Source organism: Pseudochaenichthys georgianus, chromosome 16 (genome assembly GCF_902827115.2).
Source record: "Pseudochaenichthys georgianus chromosome 16, fPseGeo1.2, whole genome shotgun sequence".
In the NCBI taxonomy this organism is placed as follows: Eukaryota; Metazoa; Chordata; class Actinopteri; order Perciformes; family Channichthyidae; genus Pseudochaenichthys; species Pseudochaenichthys georgianus.
The window spans coordinates 13,700,479-13,718,466 of NC_047518.2; positions in this window are offsets into that span (position 1 = coordinate 13,700,479).

The following is a 17,988-nucleotide window of genomic DNA, read 5'->3' on the forward strand; positions in this document are numbered from 1 at the left end:
GTGTCACAGCATATGTCGAGCCTCTGCGTTCGAGGCGCTCATTTACATTTTCAGAGGTATTCACAGAAGCACAGTGAAACAGAGGGCAGGGGGGGCTCTGGTGAGGGCCTTTTATGTCTCTTTAGTTTCTTTCAAAGTGTCATTGAGGAGGGAGAAGGTAAGTCTGATTATACCCCGATTAGTGTAGTGAGTTTTCTGCTGCTACACACAGTTGGTAAAGGCCGGAGTTTAGCCCTGCTACTGTAATTCAACATGTGATGTGTGGTCATGCATAGACATTTGTTTAATTTTTCACATTTCGAATGAACACAATCATTTTAAATATCTGCACAAGTATGCAATTATTTTTTCAGAAATCCTTCATTCATAACCATTTTCCTCTCTGATAACAGACACAATGCTGCACTCAGTCTTTGCAAGCACCCTCATGCTGCATCACTTCCAAAAGAGTGTAGCAGTGGCAGCCTTGCATGTGTTTTACAACCCAAACTAAACACTTTTGCAGTAATTGTTGTATGTTTGCATCCTTTTGTTACCTTGAATTTAATCAACCCTCCCCCTTTCCCTTTCCTCTCTTTCCGCACTGCTTTGTTTTTCTGCTGCCGATAGCAGCCGAAGCGCTTTAGCTGTTTTGTAAGTATGTGCACATCCTGATCTCTCATAATATTAGTTAAAATCAATGTGCTGCTTTTTTAATTATTGCTCATGGTACAAAGCGGGGAAGGCTCATTTAAGGGGGGATCGATATGGGAGAGCGATTGGTAGACGGTGGAGCTGTACATCAGGCGGCTTGATGTGAAAATCATTGGGGCCTGTGCAGGCAGTGGCTTGCGCTGATCATCCTGGTTAGCCCCCCAGCTGGCTGCAGGGCCTGGGTAATGGGTGAACCCTCCGTGAACCAGCATCCTTAGCCTCCACAGCACCCCTCAGAGAAGCACGCAACCCACCCCCAGACACCGCGCGGGGCAGGCAATAACACATCATAAACAAAAAAAAAGTAAGGCAGAAAATTCAACTGCATTTCTCATTCTCCTCTCTTCATCTCCCCATTGATTATCTGTGCCTGGGATTATTCTCTTTTTATTTGGTGCTGTTCCCTCTTTTCCTCCATCCCCAGATACACCAGCGCATTGTTCCTCCACTCCCATTATCTCTACTATCTGTCCCTCTGACCGCGACCAGGCCTGACTGGAGGCTCGCACTACTCCACTCAGTGGGCTTTAAAGAGGTTAATAACTTGGGCCTGCAGACATTATTTAAGGGTGGCCAGAGGAAATGTAACGCTCCCCTGTTTCTGTTGCTTCAGATCCACCTTTGACCCTACAATCGTCCCTCGCTCCCTCCATTCCTACCCCAACATGACAAACACATCCTTATATCCACTAACATACCACATTCTCCTTTGCTTCTTTCTTCACTCTCCTCACTCTGTTTTTATCTGCAAAAGGTCAATTCAGATCCCCTTCATCATGTGGTTTGGCCCCTCCGGCGCTAAACTGATACAAATGACGTTAATCTGGGAAAGTGTGAACGGCAGCGTTTCACGGCCTCTTACCGTTATTTGTCACCATTTCTGTCGCCAAAATGGCTCCATTTTACACAGAGAGAAAATGGGAGAAAAAAAAAGTTAAAAGCCCAAATAATTGTTTTCATCATTAGGTCACTTCGCATTTATCATGCAGTTTGTATATCAGCGCCTGGTGGATGATTTATACAGGCTCTTCTGCTACCAATAGGATCCCACTATGAGGGTATCAATCCCTATAAGCACTGATCCAATGTACAATCAGCATTCCGGAAAAGCATGGGTTGCACATTCAATGCTCCAAAACGGACAAAAAGGGAAAAAGAACCTCCATTTTACTTATTTTCTACCTCAAGCCAATTGAAATAGGATTTATAAACAGCCGTTTGAAATAAAACCTGCATATTAAGTCAGAAATAGAAGATGAATGTGTATTAATCTACTTTCTGTGGTAACAAATTCAATAAAATGTACTTAAATAAGCACATATTTAAGGATTTAAATGCATTTTGACAGCAGCTAAAGGCACTTCTGCAATCACTTAAATCAAATGGCAATATTTTGACAAGCTACCAGTAAATAATACGTCCAATTAGAATTTAATAATGGTTAGACACAGTGACCCTTCCCTCTATATCACATCCTGGAACACTAATGTAATGGTTGTTTCTCATTTGGCTGCTGTTTTTTTCAGATGATCGTTATATATCATCTGCATCATTCACATGCTTACATACGCACAGCGCTCACACTCATTCACTCACACTGAAGGGAAATGCTTATTCAGGGCATCAATCATTCGTCCATAAGAGCAGTTCATTTACTAATTAAAATCTTTGAAAAAAAGAGAGGGGAATTGACTAAGCACTAAATTCTTAATCACAAGTTTTGACCAGCAACTGACATTACAATCCATTTCGAGATATCAATCAGGCCAATGCAAATAGCTTTTATGAACTGGCTCTTTTTTTTGTTTGATCACCAAGGTCATTTATTTTGCCTTTAATTCCCCCCTCTTAGCACAACGTATTCAATCATTCAGATGGTCTTGTGTAGCAGATCTCCTCCCGTAATGACAAAGCACATCAGATAAATAAAAAAAGTTCAGATCTGAGTGGATATCAATAAATTACATGCATTCTTAATTTTCCTCGTGCTTGTCAATGTTGATGCCTGTCAATTTCAGAGGGGTCTGTGTGCTTTATTCTAATGAAAGAGGCGGAGGGCACAACACTCATTTTAATTTGGCTGAAAATACTCTGTTCAGCCAGATTTAAGATGAAATGATGCCTTTGGTTATGGACTGTGATTAATGTCAAGGACATGAGAGTTCATCTAGATGATCTGCATCTGCCTTCAGCAATGCTGAGTCGGCACCATGCAGAGATCAAACACAGATAAATATTACCCCAGTGCCAATAATAACATAAAAATAAGTAGCACAAACTTTAAGTATCTGGATTATTAGGGAGGTAGATACTACAGTGAAATCAAGAAAAAAGGGTCCTACTGTAAATCTCTAAACCGAATAAGATTAGTAGAAATGTAATATTATGCCAGATTATAAATTATTGTCACAGACTTTACTTTTAAGGGTGCAGTTTGAATGTGTTTCTTTGTCATCTTCCGTGTCCATTTGGACTGATAAGCAGGTTCAAATAATTCAACTGCACTTAATAATATCTAAATATGGGACTCAAAGGTTGATTAATCAAACCAATACATCCCGTGAGAGTCAGATGCTGAGTGTCAGACTACACTAAAATAAATTAGTACTATGCTAAACTAGGTTAGCCGGACTAGCATAGATGCAGTTTGAGCTTAAGTTTGGGAGTTCACATGAATAAACTTGAAGAAAATATATTTAAATAACCTGTTTAATCATTTCGTGTTATAGTCACGACATTTAATCTATTGATTCGTGTTCACAACACGATTTCCCCCCTTTTTTTTGTGTCACACAGAACGATTTTAAAAGCAATGTATTTCTATTGGTAGTATGTTTCGTGCCCGCAGCACGTCTTTTTGTCCATTCGGGTCTTGGAAGACCGGAAGCTGTGGGGTTCATAAAAACATGTTCTTACTCAATATCAAGCCACGATTATTGTTTTTATTTTAGATCGTATAATGTCGGACTTTTTTTGTCGTCTGTGAGGAAAAGAAATGGGGCTCAGAGCCTCAGAATACTGACATCTGTATTTTTTTTAATCTTTTTTTTAGGGATGCACGATATTGGTTTTTTGAAACCGATACCGATACCGATAACTTCCTGCTTCTCAAGACCGATACCGATAACACATATTTTTTTACGTCCTACACTAATAATACAAAGTTATTATGGCTGTGTGTACCTTGTGTGCACCGCCTAGTGGTTAAAGCACGTTATTGAATTATTGTTTTTATGTGTTATATTTGATTAAAAAAAATATTAAGAGTACATACTTTCATAGGGGGAAAGTAGAAGGTCTGTGATAGAAATATAGAATCTAAAAAATCAAGAAGATACTATAAGTGATATCTACAATAAAACAGTTTAGTGCAGGATGTACAAAGATATTAATAGGAGGAGGTGCAAAACAGAAAAACGAATTAACCTTTATTTAAACATTAAATAATACTTTAGATTAAGGTCTTCTTTTAACTAAGAAAAAAGCTTTGAGATAAATATTAAGCCTGACAAAGTACATAACGTCTAATATATTGCTTTCCTGCAATGTTAACTATGTTGAAGCACTTATTTTCACTGATATTATACATATGAATTTTACTCTTATGTATGTAGATAGTATAAGAAATGTGCAGAATATGACAGTTTAACCTGTTAAGCCCGAGAGACCCCGGTTTCGGGGGCCTCCTGCAATATCTTTCAGAAAACAGTGTCTGAGGGCATGTTCATTCAATAAACTATGAATGTTTTATATCCATGTAACGGAAAGAAACTATAGGTTACTTACGTAACCCCAGGTTTTAGGGTGGGGACCACCGTTAAAAGCTCCGGGTGATTTACGTGCGCCCGCTGGAGGTCTCTGCTCTAGAGACCTCTCACCGGGCGACCTTCGTAAATACCCTATCAGCCTGTCTGACATGCGTCCGTGGTGACCACCTTCCGTGAAAGGACAGCACCCGTAGGCGCGTCCCGTACTAGAAAAGTCGGGTGTAGTGCCACTACGCATTACATAATAACCAATACGGTTTAGTTTTATTATGACACCCATGTTGAGCGGGTGCTTTACGAGGACATTTGTCTGCGTAATCTGACTCTGCTCGGCGGGCATTATGGTAAATGGTAAATGGACTGTACTTATATAGCGCTTTATCCAGTCTTTAAGACCCCTCAAAGCGCTTTACATACTACATGTCGTTCACCCATTCACACCCATTCATACAGAGCAGTGTATATTACTCTAGGAACTAACACACATACACATTCACACACCGTTGGCCATGCCATCGGGAGCAACTCAGGGTTAAGTATCTTGCCCAAGGATACATCGACATGTTGACTGCATGGGCTGGGATCGAACCCACAACCTTCTGGTGGAAAGACGACCGCACTCCCTCGCAGCCACAGTCGCCATTATAGATAAAACCCTTCTTTCTAGGAGAGAGAGAACGTCTCTCTCCAGAATATGGGTTGACTCTCTCTGGGCTTGTGAAAACAGATAATGTGTAACTGTTTTGAGAAGCCCAGGCAGATGTCGTGAGTATCTCCTGCTGTATGCTCCTTAGAGCCAGCTGAGATGTCACGCTTACGGCTCCAGCCGGCACTGCGCATGCGTGTGACGGTGGTGCCTTTACAGCTCCAGCCGGCACTGCGCATGCGTGTGACAGTGGTGCCTTCACAGCTCCAGCCGGCACAGCACATGCGCGTGGCGGTGGTGCCTTCACGACCCCAGTCGGTGTAGGTACCAGATGTGTTCGGGGTACCAGATGTGTTCGGGTGTATTTCCGTCGCATCCGTCATCAGTCATATTTTACGGCAACTCAAGAGGGCCATGATGGTCAAATTTCGAACATTTAAACATAGCCGACACTTCATTATTTACTTTGTCCGTTATTATATGTTGAAGATTATACTTTTCTCCGTCATGTTGTTTCCATAAGCCTACTGATTTTTAAACTACCCGACTGTTTAAAAATCAGCTCCTAAGTTCTAACCCTATCGTCTATTCCTTGACCTCTGAGTGAAACGTCACGGGGTTAAGGGATAGTGGATAGGAGAATTCAAAAGGACTTAGGAGAAGAGACTGCGGTCCTTTAGAGAATCCGAATGCACTTTCACTATCCGACGTGTTTATGATGCGCCAGCGGACGTCATGGTGTGCGTCTGCTGCTGTGGGGAAACTATGGAAACCACAGTTTTCTATACAGCGGACTACAACATGGATGTTTAATAAGAACGAGGGACTACTGTAAACTCATCTAGAGACTCTGCACCAGTGTGTGAACTATACCACGGTCTCCGGGGGAGCCGGGATTTTTTTTTTTGCGGGGGGGGGGGTAAATGCTGATCCGTGCATTAATAGCAACAGCACAGACATAGGCCTATTATAAAGAGAACATCTGTTGCACACGGGGTGGTGCCACAGGTCTACATTTACATGAAACGTCCCGATGGATCATGTAAATGTCAACAGATTTCCCGAGCATGTATGGGCTACGCAAACTTCAATCAACTTGATAATAAATAATCCACGGACCACCAATGTAACGTTTGACTGTTTAATTAAATCAACTTAAAATGACTCAAATGTGATCCACTCACTCCACTGTTGGCTGGTCCAGCCAGCCGGCGGCCGCGGGACCACCGCAGCAACTTCGCCCCCCATCTCGAGCAGCAGGCAAGGAGGAAGAGGAAGAACAGGTGGGGTGGTCATCAGCAGCATCATCATCTTCTTCCACATCTCCTTCGATCTCTACTACTGTATGGTGGTTGTAGTCATCAAGTTAGCTTCTCTTGGCTCGTCTTCTTGTGTCTCTTCAGCCCCCAAGTTAACGTTAGCTGTCAAGTTAGCACTAGCACTGACGTTAGCTCCCTCCTCTCTCGGTTCTGTTGTAGCAGCAGTCACAACGTACGATGTTCTACCACCAGCTACATTCGGTTGGTCTTCTTGATCAGGTTGTTTAGCCGTCTTTTTAAAGAAATTGCCTAAGTTGTTTTTTTTCTTTTCGACATGTCAGCAGCAGCAACAATGCCTGGTAAACATGCAGTGCTGACTAAACGAGCTTGTGAGTGAGTGGGTAGTGGGTGGAGCTGCGGGCAGCGTGCAAGCAGGCGACACTTTTTTCATGAATCATAAACTCTAAATATAATTTTATTTCACTTATTTTACACCTTTGAAAAAAAAAACATGCCCAAAATGGAATTTATTTGGTCATCATATCAGTATTTTAGAGAGCTCCACCCAAATTTCACAAACCATGTTCCCAGGGGAGCTCATGTCACCACTAGGGGAGCTATAGCTCCCCCTGCTCCCCTCCAGTTCGCACCCTGCTCTGCACTGTGCTCTGATGCTGTTGCTTTGCTTTATGAACGTGGACAACAGAGAAACATATTCTTCATGACCAAAGTTGGAATTGAAATAAAAAAGGAAAGTGAAATGTATGCTCGTCACCCTCTCCCTCCGGTCCACATTAATACAAATTATCCCAACACGTATGCTTGTATTAACTAAAGATCTTAAAATCAATACAGATGTATTTATTATAAACATTAGTGGTCCTTAACATCTATCACTGTGTATATCACCATTCAAACATCTTTTAAAAGTTGAACAAACCCCACACAGCTCAGTAAAGACTGAAATGTTGACTTTATTTGATAATTTCAGTGAAAACTAACGTTCATATTTCTCTTTTTGATTATAATACTGATGAACGTTCAAAACAAAGCACTTTGGCAACTTACCACCTATGTTTTAAAATGCTTAATAAGCACCGTAACTTTCATGATATCATTTCTCCGTCATAATTGGTTGTTTCCGTGAACGGCCGACTGTTGAGTGACGGCAAATGCTGCGGCTGCAAGGCATTGTGGGGCAGCATTTTCGCTTCTCCTGTCGGTTAGGGAGGTCCAGTGGTTCCTAAGCTAAAGGAGGTTATAAAGGAAGTTTGAAACCTCCTTTCCTATCATTCTCATCATTCTAGAGAATTCGAACGGCACTTATCATGGCTGCCACTGAGGGACTTCCGGGTCATTTCACTCCTTTAGGAAGGTTCCTAAGCTAAATGGACTATTCGACTTCAGCCCGGCACTGCGCATGGACGTGACGGTGGTGCCCTTAAAGCCCCAGCCGGCACTGCGCGTGCGCGTGGCGGTGGTGCCTTCACAGACCCGTCAGTAATCCGCCTTTTGAGAGATGCCGTAGCTGCTCTCAGAAGGGGGACAATTGACGGACTGTTTATTGGCTTCATTGATTTTCTTTTCATTCTTTTGAGCTGCACCCTCGGCCTGAAGCCTGGATGCGTCAGCGGCAAATGTTTTATGACAAAGGAATCAATCAATGTGTGACGTGTGTTTGTGCGGACTTGAGGATGGTGTTTAGGCATCTCTCGAGGCGGCGGGAACACATTCACGGAGGGAAGAAGGAGGGGCTGTCACGCCGCTCGCTTCTTCTTCCTCGACTGCTGGCCGAAATTCTGGGTTGGCTGAGCCTGAGCTGCAGCCGGAACCGGAGATTTTCTCGGCCAACTTGCCCTTGTGTCCAGCCTGGGCTGGGGACTCGGGGTGGGCTGCGACCTCTGCTTGTCCGGTGCTTTAAACCGAGCAGAGTTCGAGACAGCTTGGGTGGAGGACTGCTGCTGCGAAGGCAGCGGCTGGACCCTTCCAAATGTCCGTGACCGCTGTCATGTCGTCCAGAGTGGCTGCTCCCGGGCTACCCGACAGGTCCTCGCAGAGCTCCGCTTGGTAGGCGGTTAGCAGCGAGGACACGTTCAGGGCCCTGGCGGACAACGCTGTAGCTTTGTAAGACTTTTCAGTCATTGTAGACTGAAAGCGGTCCGACTTTGCTGGCAGCGTGGGGTTCCTGCTCGGTGACACCTTAAATAAACCTTAGAAAATCTTGAAATCTTGAAAGGGATATGCAAAATAGCCATTATACAGTCTTTAATTAACTATTAGAAGAGAATAACGAGTAATGAATATACTTTATTACTCGTTTCCATTCATGTCAATTGCAGATACATGTTTTGTCTTCTCAAGCACCAACTATCAAATATCTCTCCTGATTGTTGGCACTTGAAAATCACCTTACCTGAATGTTACTTAGGTGTAACTAAACTGATTTAAGGGTTGTTTATATTTCACATCATTAATCAGAATCTGCAAAGTAACTCAAATAAGTGTAGTGGAGTAAAAATACCAGGTTAACCTCTGAATTGTAGTGGAGTAGAATTACAAAGTAACAATGATCTGTCATGTGGGTATATATTAATGCTGCGCATTATGGACACAAGCGATTTTCACCCATTTATTTATTATATGTTTTACATTTGATAACACCAATGTGTTTAATACTGGCAACTTCTAATTGTGGGAAAAACGAAAACGTTCAGGAGAGACGTCCCATAGGACATTTTGCGAAACACAATAGCCAGCATGTGTAGTTCTGGGGGGGGGGTTCGATTCCAGTTTTGGATAGTCTGGCGTGGTTTCGTTCCATTTCAAACAGCTGTTTGACGCTCGTCGTAACCTTGGCGCACTGCCACTCCAACATCCAATCCCAGTGGCTTGATATTGAGTAAGAACACGTTTTTATGAACCCCACAGCTTCCGGTCTTCCAAGACCCGAACGGACAAAAAGACGTGCTGCAGGCACGAAACATACTACCAATAGAAATACATTGCTTTTAAAATCGTTCTGTGTGACACAAAAATGGGGAAAATCGTGTTGTGAACACGAATCAATAGATTAAATGTTGTGACTATAACACGAAATGCCGTGAGACTGGGTTGTCCATTTAGGTAGTATAATAAACCCAGTACCAATCTCTGGAAAACAGTGGGCATATTAGCTAAAGCTGATTCAGAAGCTTGCCTACAAGTTTGCGTGTGCATACAGCCTTTGTTTCTTTTTATATTGCAAAACATGTCATTTGATCGTGTCATGACATGTCATGTCATTTGTCGTCTGATTCTTAAAGGGAAATAATGACTTTTGATTCCCTGTCTCATTCAGTAGACAGTAAAAGACATAGAACAATCTGACAATGACTAACGGGAAAAGCATAACTTAAATAGAATGTGAACTAATGAGGGGAGTAAGTGCAGGTGTACAGCAGGTCAGATGGTTGGTGGGCTGATGGGGAATATACGGTGGCCGGCAGGTGCAGGGTCGGTGTCATGGGGGGTCATTCGCGGGCCATGCCCCCCCAAATGAGTCACTGTGCCCCCCCAACGCAGGGTGGGCAAGCCTTGCCGGTTTTTTTTGTGTGAAATACATCAGAAATAAAGAATACAAATATAAAACACAGACTAGGTGTGCTCACTGCTGCTCTCTGATTGGTGTGTTGCTTGACCAATGATCCCCGACCTTTTTTTTGTTATCATTACGTGGCTGTGTGTTTAGATGAAAGCCCCGTGGCGATCTGTTCATCTGTTACACTGATTATACAGTAAAGCCATCGAAAATAATATGATATATAGGACAAGTAGCCTACTTCTGGGTCTCTGGGTTTCATTCAAGCTCGGCTCTGTGTGTGTGTGTGTGTGTGTGTGTGTGTGTGTGTGTGTGTGTGTGTGTGTGTGTGTGTGTGTGTGTGTGTGTGTGTGCGTGTGTGTGTGGCACGAGTGCATTTTGTGAGTGTGCGAGCGGTAACGTGGAATGTTGTTGTTAGCATCTGGTTAGCTAGCTATGCTAACGGATATAAAGAGCTGTTTCTACACCAAGGTGGAGGAGAGTCCTCTCCTGTCAGACTGAGAGGATCTTATAACGTCAGCTCAGTGAGATAAGGACTCTCAGTGTTTAGATAGTTAACTTTAGTGTAAGTTATCTCAGTGGGTCTCAAACGGTTTGGTCACCATTTATGTAAACAAGTATTTGCGAGGAATACCTTTATATGATCATTATAGTTATTAAAGAATAAGAGAATAAATGAAAAACGGGTATGAAATACTATAGGACAGTAACACAAGAATACAGTTTAAAAGGGGAGTGATTAGTCAAATATCCATAAAGAAAAAGTAAATCTGTGTACAGTTCTGTTTTATATGGATGCTGAGAGATGTAGGCTATCCATAGATCTCTTCACTTTGCTCTCAAAGTGCACCAGATTGATGCATTTAACTTCAATATTTAAAAAATAATCTTCCCGGGGGAGCATGCCCTCCGGACCCTCCTAGAGGAGGTTAGGTCCACCTAAAACATGTTCACATCGATAGGATACTAAATACATTTGCACACTTTTTTGTATGGTGGCCTATGTCCATATGTTTCTGTTTTGGTGGTCGTGCCTCAACCGTGCATGTATGCACAAGTCATAGGTGCGCTATACAATAGCACTACACCCCTGCAATGTGTGTGAAAGACTTTACAGCATGTTTTTAGAAGTTGAAGTTGCATTGGTGTTTGTGTGTTGGTTGTTGACGGCAGTGTGTTTCCCCCCGTGGTAAATGATTGCCCCCCCATTCGATTTGTTCTAGAGCCGACCCTGGGCAGGTGCAAACGCTGCACAACGGCCCAAAACGCATTCATAAGCAGGAAACACCTGCAAATAATTAAATGAAAAACAAACAAACCCCGAAAACAAACGCAACAAAAAAACGCTGCAATTACCAAAACGATATGCATAGTCCAAAGCACGTACAAATCCCAAAACACATTAAAAAGAAAACATACCGGAAGTGCTCCAGGCCTCTAGGGGGCGTGCTACGTGGAACAGATTGATGTATGACCAGACATAGAGAGAACGAGCAAGAGTGATGGAAATCGGAGGAAAGAAAGTTCATTTAAGTGGAGAAAGATATAAGAAGGTAAGTTTTGTTTTGTTTTTATACATAGAGCGTCATATTTATATAGCTAGCGTTAGCATGCCTAACCACTGCACCAGCTGAGGACAGCTTCACGTGAGGAGAAGATAAAGTGAGGGAAGAACATTGTTAAAAGAGATGACAAATCGAGTGCAGGCAAATAATACGGGCCATAGTGAGTACCGCGGAAAAAGGACATTTGAATTCTTAGCAGTTTGTCTATATGTATGCTGTTGTGTATAGATGTTGCAACTATAGCCTACAGAGCTCTAGCAATTGCCTGTAACTATGGTCATGCTAATAAAGCTATTGAATTGAATAGAGAGAGAGAGAGAGAGAGAGAGAGAGAGAGAGAGAGAGAGAGAGATAAGAGAGAGAGAGAGAGAGAGAGGTGACAACATGTGAAGAGGGACAAAGTAATGACAGGAGAGTGGTTTGCATTAGACATGCTCAAGAACAAATATAGAGAAGACATTCAAGGAGAGAGAGACAGAACACAGATTCAACGGTAAGCATGATGTATCTTTCTATTTATTTAGCTAACCACTATTTAGACTGTGTTTTTGATTGACTTGATTAAATGGATTTACTACATCAATGTATGTCTTTTCAGGCCGCCATGTTTTGTCCTTTCTGTGGCCAACATCTGGGGACAGTTCAAGTGTTCTGTGGCTCCTGTGGCAAACATGTTCCAAAAAGTTAAACACAACAGTAAGTTCACTTTTTTTTTATTGTATCTGTTTCAAATGCAAGAAATAAGAATTCAACACACTACTTTGTTTAGAATAGTAATTGGCAGATGCATACACTAGTTATCAGCATGAAGGACACATTTTTTCATTGTCTGTTTATGTGAAATATGTAGAAGCCATCATTAAATTGTATACCAATGCATGATTAAATACACAAAACAGCCTATATTATACATTCATAATGTGGATTAGTATTAGAGACAATTATACATTTAGAATCAGATTTTGAGACAGTGAGCGGCTGGGAAAGTCACACCGCCATGGAGCACAAACAGTTGCTGACGTGATGTTTTCTTCGCATTCTCAGCCATTCCATAAGGAGGGTCAGGAACTCACGCTTGGGACCACCAGTGTCCACTCCATCCTCAGTTTGTCCCTCATCATCAGTGAACTTAACTGACGTCTCATCAGAGGGGTCGAATGAGGCACCTTTGAAGGCGCGGATTGCTCCATCCCATACATTGGCTCTATTAATATTGAACCTGCTGCAAGATGTATTTGTTATTTTTTCAGAGAGTTCTGCAACAATGTCCTCCACAGTCAGGTATTCTGTGCTGGGAAAGACACACTGATGTATTGTAATATTATATGATGAAGCTAGTAATAAGATTTACAGTATAGAATAGACAAATTAAGTGGTAATAGTAACAATTAATACCTTTTCTCCATTTTGTCTTCTGGCTCAGACTGACTATCAATAATGATAAGTGCATACACATTTGTGTAGTTGCTGCAGTGAGAAGACAGTTGAATAATTACTTTAAAATACATAATATATGCATGACAGTCATATTTACAAAAGGATGTCGATCCTCTTCCTGTTTTTTTTCCAATACATTGGGTTTTAAACTGACAACAGCACTTTTGACATACTCCTGCACAATCCTTGTAAACATTTTAAATGGATGCAAGAAACAATATCTGATCTTTGAAAAATATTTGTGGGTGTTTTTTGTATCGTCTTCACTAAGATGTCAGATGTTGTGGGTGTCATTTGGAAATGTATAAAAGTATAATTGTTCTGCTTCCTGGCAATGTTACCCACTGTGATTGGAGGCTATACAAACAAACACATGTATAAATAAAGATACACACCAAACAACTGTGTCACGATGCAACTGTCAACATCGTTTACCTATAGAAGTTGTTCTGACCCGGGGCAGACTGGACCTCTTCCTGGAATGGGGTTGGTTCTCCATCCTATTTTTACGTATGAAATAAGTACACACAAAGGTATTTATTGATTTCATTTTCACAAATTCAAACCTACATGGTATAATTACATTTTGAATTAGTCTTACCCGATCAGACGCTGGTTGTGGGTGCCTGAGAGGTCTGATAAAGGTAAACAGGAAATATATTCAAACTACTGTACTGTCAAAACATTCTGCTTCTTGTGGCACAACATAATATGTTGACAATGTTTTATTTTACCCTGGCAAACTGTTGTCCATTCTTGGAGTGCTCACTTTTTGAACATTTGGAATGTCCCACACCTGCATACACACAAATGACTGAAATAAAATTAATTCACTTTAATTAAGAATAAATGCCACGATAAATCCAAACTGACCAAGGTACATTATATTGTTGACCGTCCTTTAACTCTCACATTATGATTTACATTGGGGCACAATAAACCAACTCCTCTCTGCACCTATAATATATATGATTTCAAGAGTTACATTTAGGTGCACAATGCTGTCTCTTGACTTGAAAGCTCTTTTACCAAACAAGCTAACGCTAGCTGGGTAAATATGACGCTCTTTGTATCAAAACAAAACGTACCTTCTTATATATCGACTTTTTTCACTTCGATCAACTTTGTTTCCTCCGGCTTCAATTTGCATCACTCTCGTTCGTTCTCTCTATGTCTGGTCAAACATCAATCTGTTCCACGTAGCGCGTAGCGCGCGTGTGTTTTTGGGTTTGTATGTGTTTTGGGGTTTGTATGTGTTTTTGACTCTGCAGCATTTTTCTGTTGCGTTTGTTTTCGGGGTTTGTGTGTTGTATTTAGTTTGCATCATTTCTGTAAATGCACCGTTTTTTGGTTGTATTCAGGATTTGTTTGTTTTTCATTTCAGGATTGGCAGCTGTCTCCTGCTTATGTATTCGTTTTTGGCCGTTTTTCCGCGTTTGGACCTGCTGGCCACCGTAGGAACAGGTGAAAATAATTATGCCAGAACAGACACTCAGGAAAGCTGGAAAACACACAAACACAGGAAGTAAAAACCGACTTGACACCGATTTAGAAAACTTCAAAATAAAACACGAAACAGATAAACTGAAAAAAAAATAGGATCACGACAGTTTGCACATAATTAAGTTGGGTATCTGGAGTATCTACCAACTGGGAAGTAATGTACCCTACACACGGTTCCGTTGCATGCTTCAACGGAGACGCTTCCCATTAACTTTGAATGGGGTGACGAAACACTTTGCCGAATTGCATTGTGGTTCCGTTGCTTCGTTTTGCCTCCGTTGCTCACGCTGAAAGTTGAGAAAGTTAAACTTTTCAAGCTTCAACGGAAGTGCCAGCCAATCAAATAATATGCCAGTACAAGCTCTAGCCAATCAAACCACGTGCTTGTTTTTCCGGGGCGAGAGATTAATGTGATTGGTTGTTGGTCGGGCCAGACACGCCCACAGGCAAGCTTCAACGCTATGGAACCGTGTGTACCATACGTAAGACAATCAAATCTGTTTGTATGGGCTTCCTTTATTGCAGGGGTGTCCAAACTAAGGCCCAGGGGCCAAATGCGGCCATTTTGAATCGGCCCTCAGCAAATTCAAAAAGTATAATGGAATATGGCCCACAAATTGTGCTTTTCTTATATTGTACATCTTAAATATAAATGTAAAAATATATTACACAGTAGTATTAATGTGTTAATAAGACCATCTTTCAAATAAATTCAGCAAATTAAAGTTGGAAACATTTCTTAGTTGATAAGAAAAATGCCCAATGACTTATTTACATAACAAGCTTAAAACACACCCTTCCTATTTCCTCTTATTATAATCAATCCGAGGCTTCTGTTTTAAGGGATGAGCTGCCAACACTCACAAGCATCATTTACCTACATTTGATTGATTTTGCTAACTTATAACTGAACTTATGAGGCAATATACCTCTAGTGAGTGGCCCAGCCCTTCGTATATTTTTCGGTGAAAAAAGTTTGGACATCCCTGCTTTATTGACTACAAGTATCAACCTGAAAATGAGAACGATATTTCCCCAAAAATATATTTTGGCAGAATATTTTCTTTTCGTATTTGTTTTCCTTCTGTGGTCAGAAGATTCGTATAGAAAGTGGTGGATGAAGTATTCAGAAAAGAGGCAGAACATAAAAAGACTTCATTACAAAACTGATATTTTCAAATGTGTGTACATGTAAAGGGGTATTATAATCAAAGGTAAAAGTAATATTTATGCTGAATAAAATATTGACAATTGAATAAGGACTGTTTTAATGCTGTGTTTATTTATGGTGTTTTATAGTTTAATATACAGTATAATGATTCTTCATATTGCATACTGATCATTCAATGAAGTAAAAAGTATTATATTTCCCTCTGAAATGTAATGAGATAGAAGCATAAAGCAGAACATTACACATTAAAGGTGGGGTAGGTAAGTTTGAGAAACCGGCTCGAGATACACTTTTTGTTATATTCCATGGAATCCTCTTAACATCCCGATAGCAATGAATATCTTAAGTGCTTTGACAAAAAATCCATACAAAAATGTCATCTGTGGAAGCCGTGGTACTGTAAAAAGCACGACCAATCATTTTAGCCGGCCCGGCTAAAATAACTGGATGGCCTACCTGCCTGTCAGCCTTCCATCTGTGCACAAACTTATCTTGTGCCCTCATTGGTCATGTGTGCGTTCGTGTGTGTTGGAGGAGGGGCTCTGTAAGGAAGTGGCAGATTTTCAAATTCTAGCGCACTCGAGCTGGTTTCTCCGAAATTACCTACCCCACCTTTAAAATAAAAGTATAAAAGTACTTGAGTATGTGTAACTGTCCACCACTGCATACATATAAAATAAAATGTTCTAGACCTTAAATTCCCTCAGTATTTAACAAGGAAGAAATGACATTTCCATTGTACTTGTCAGCTGAATTCTAACAAAATCAAATGATTTAGCGCATACACATTAGATTAGATGTCTTGACAGAGACGTGTGGAAAAAATACAAGCATATTGCTTCCCAGCAATGATATGTTTCATGATGTATCCAAACAAACATTGCATGTCTCCACTATATCATCCTTTAACTGCCTCCTCCCCCCTGCAGGAAACAGAGAAAACCCAGTATCCTCAGCTGCTTTCATCCAGATTGAGTCAAGTTTCTCTTTGATGGGATAATGTAAATGTGTCATTTACACCTGTCTTGTCTTTTATCATGATAAAGCAGTTCATACTCTGGGAAAAGGGGGAAAGAGAAATGCAAGCAGTAGCTTCATTCATCGCCTGTCCTGTTTCATTCACACGCTTGTGATTCTCTATCATGCTCCTCTCAGCAGCCCGTCAAGAGGCCGGCTTGCATTGAAACAAATCTCTCATATTCTGCTTTTTGATTTCATTCTTTCTCCCTGTCGTCTCTCCTATTAGCTTATTCATTCTTCACATGTGACTGCCAGCCTGTTAAGGTCATATTAAACCAAAGCAATCCACTTTAAATGGTTATCTACGACGCGCATTAAAAAGCTCTTTGCTGCCCTTTAAATATTGTGATTGGGTTATAGGGGGGTCGCTGTTTCGGAGCGCTGATCGCTCTCCCAGGAGCCCGCTTCAGAATATAAATTGAGTAATATTATAAAGGCGGGCACTCCAGAAGGACTGGGTAATGAATAGGATTCATGATCTGAGGAGGAACAGGAGGTCATGCAATGAAGTGAAATACTCTAATAACTCCAATCCAAACCCACTCAGATGATGATACATTAACTGAGAGACCCTTGTATTCCTGTTTTTTTTCTCTTACGTCGGACTATATGAGCGTTACATCTATCCCGAAGCACTTGATGTGAAAAAAAGAATGAAGAAAAAAAAAGCTGATCCGGGTGGTAATGGTTATTTAAAGTTCTCGTTTTGACTTTTACATCAAGGCCACCTACAACCGTAGTAAAGGGTCAGATCTGATCTCTGCAAATCTTGTAATCTCCTGGGATAACATTTATAAAAATAAAAGCAGATTTGTATTGTATTTCAATTCCATGATCTTCTGCAAAACGTCTCAAGAAATGTACCAGGCAGATCAGACAAACAGATTACTCCCACGGAAGTCCTAAATACGAGATATTACGATTTTAATCCCACCGCGATTATGATTTTTTTTTTTTTGCAAGGAATTACATTCATCATCTTACATAGTAAGCTGTGTGTATTTAAGGTGGATATTTTTTAATGTTATCCCTTCAGATCAAGACAAATCTGGTAGATGCTATCATTGGCATTATGGCCCTCTGCATCTGACCTCTCTCACCAGTACCTGAGGATGACTGATGACATGTTATTTAACTGTGCCTGGCTCGGATTAATAATAAAGCTTTGCTCCTCAGTCATAATTTATCTACAGGAATTATTGAAGCATTATTCAGTGGGCCTATGAAATGGCAATTTTTTTTAAATGTATTTCCATATAACCAGGCTTCAGAAGTAAGGAAAAATATGGAAAGGTATTCTGTAATGTACTGTAGTTTGTTGCAGAAAAAAAGAAGAAGAACTTTATGACA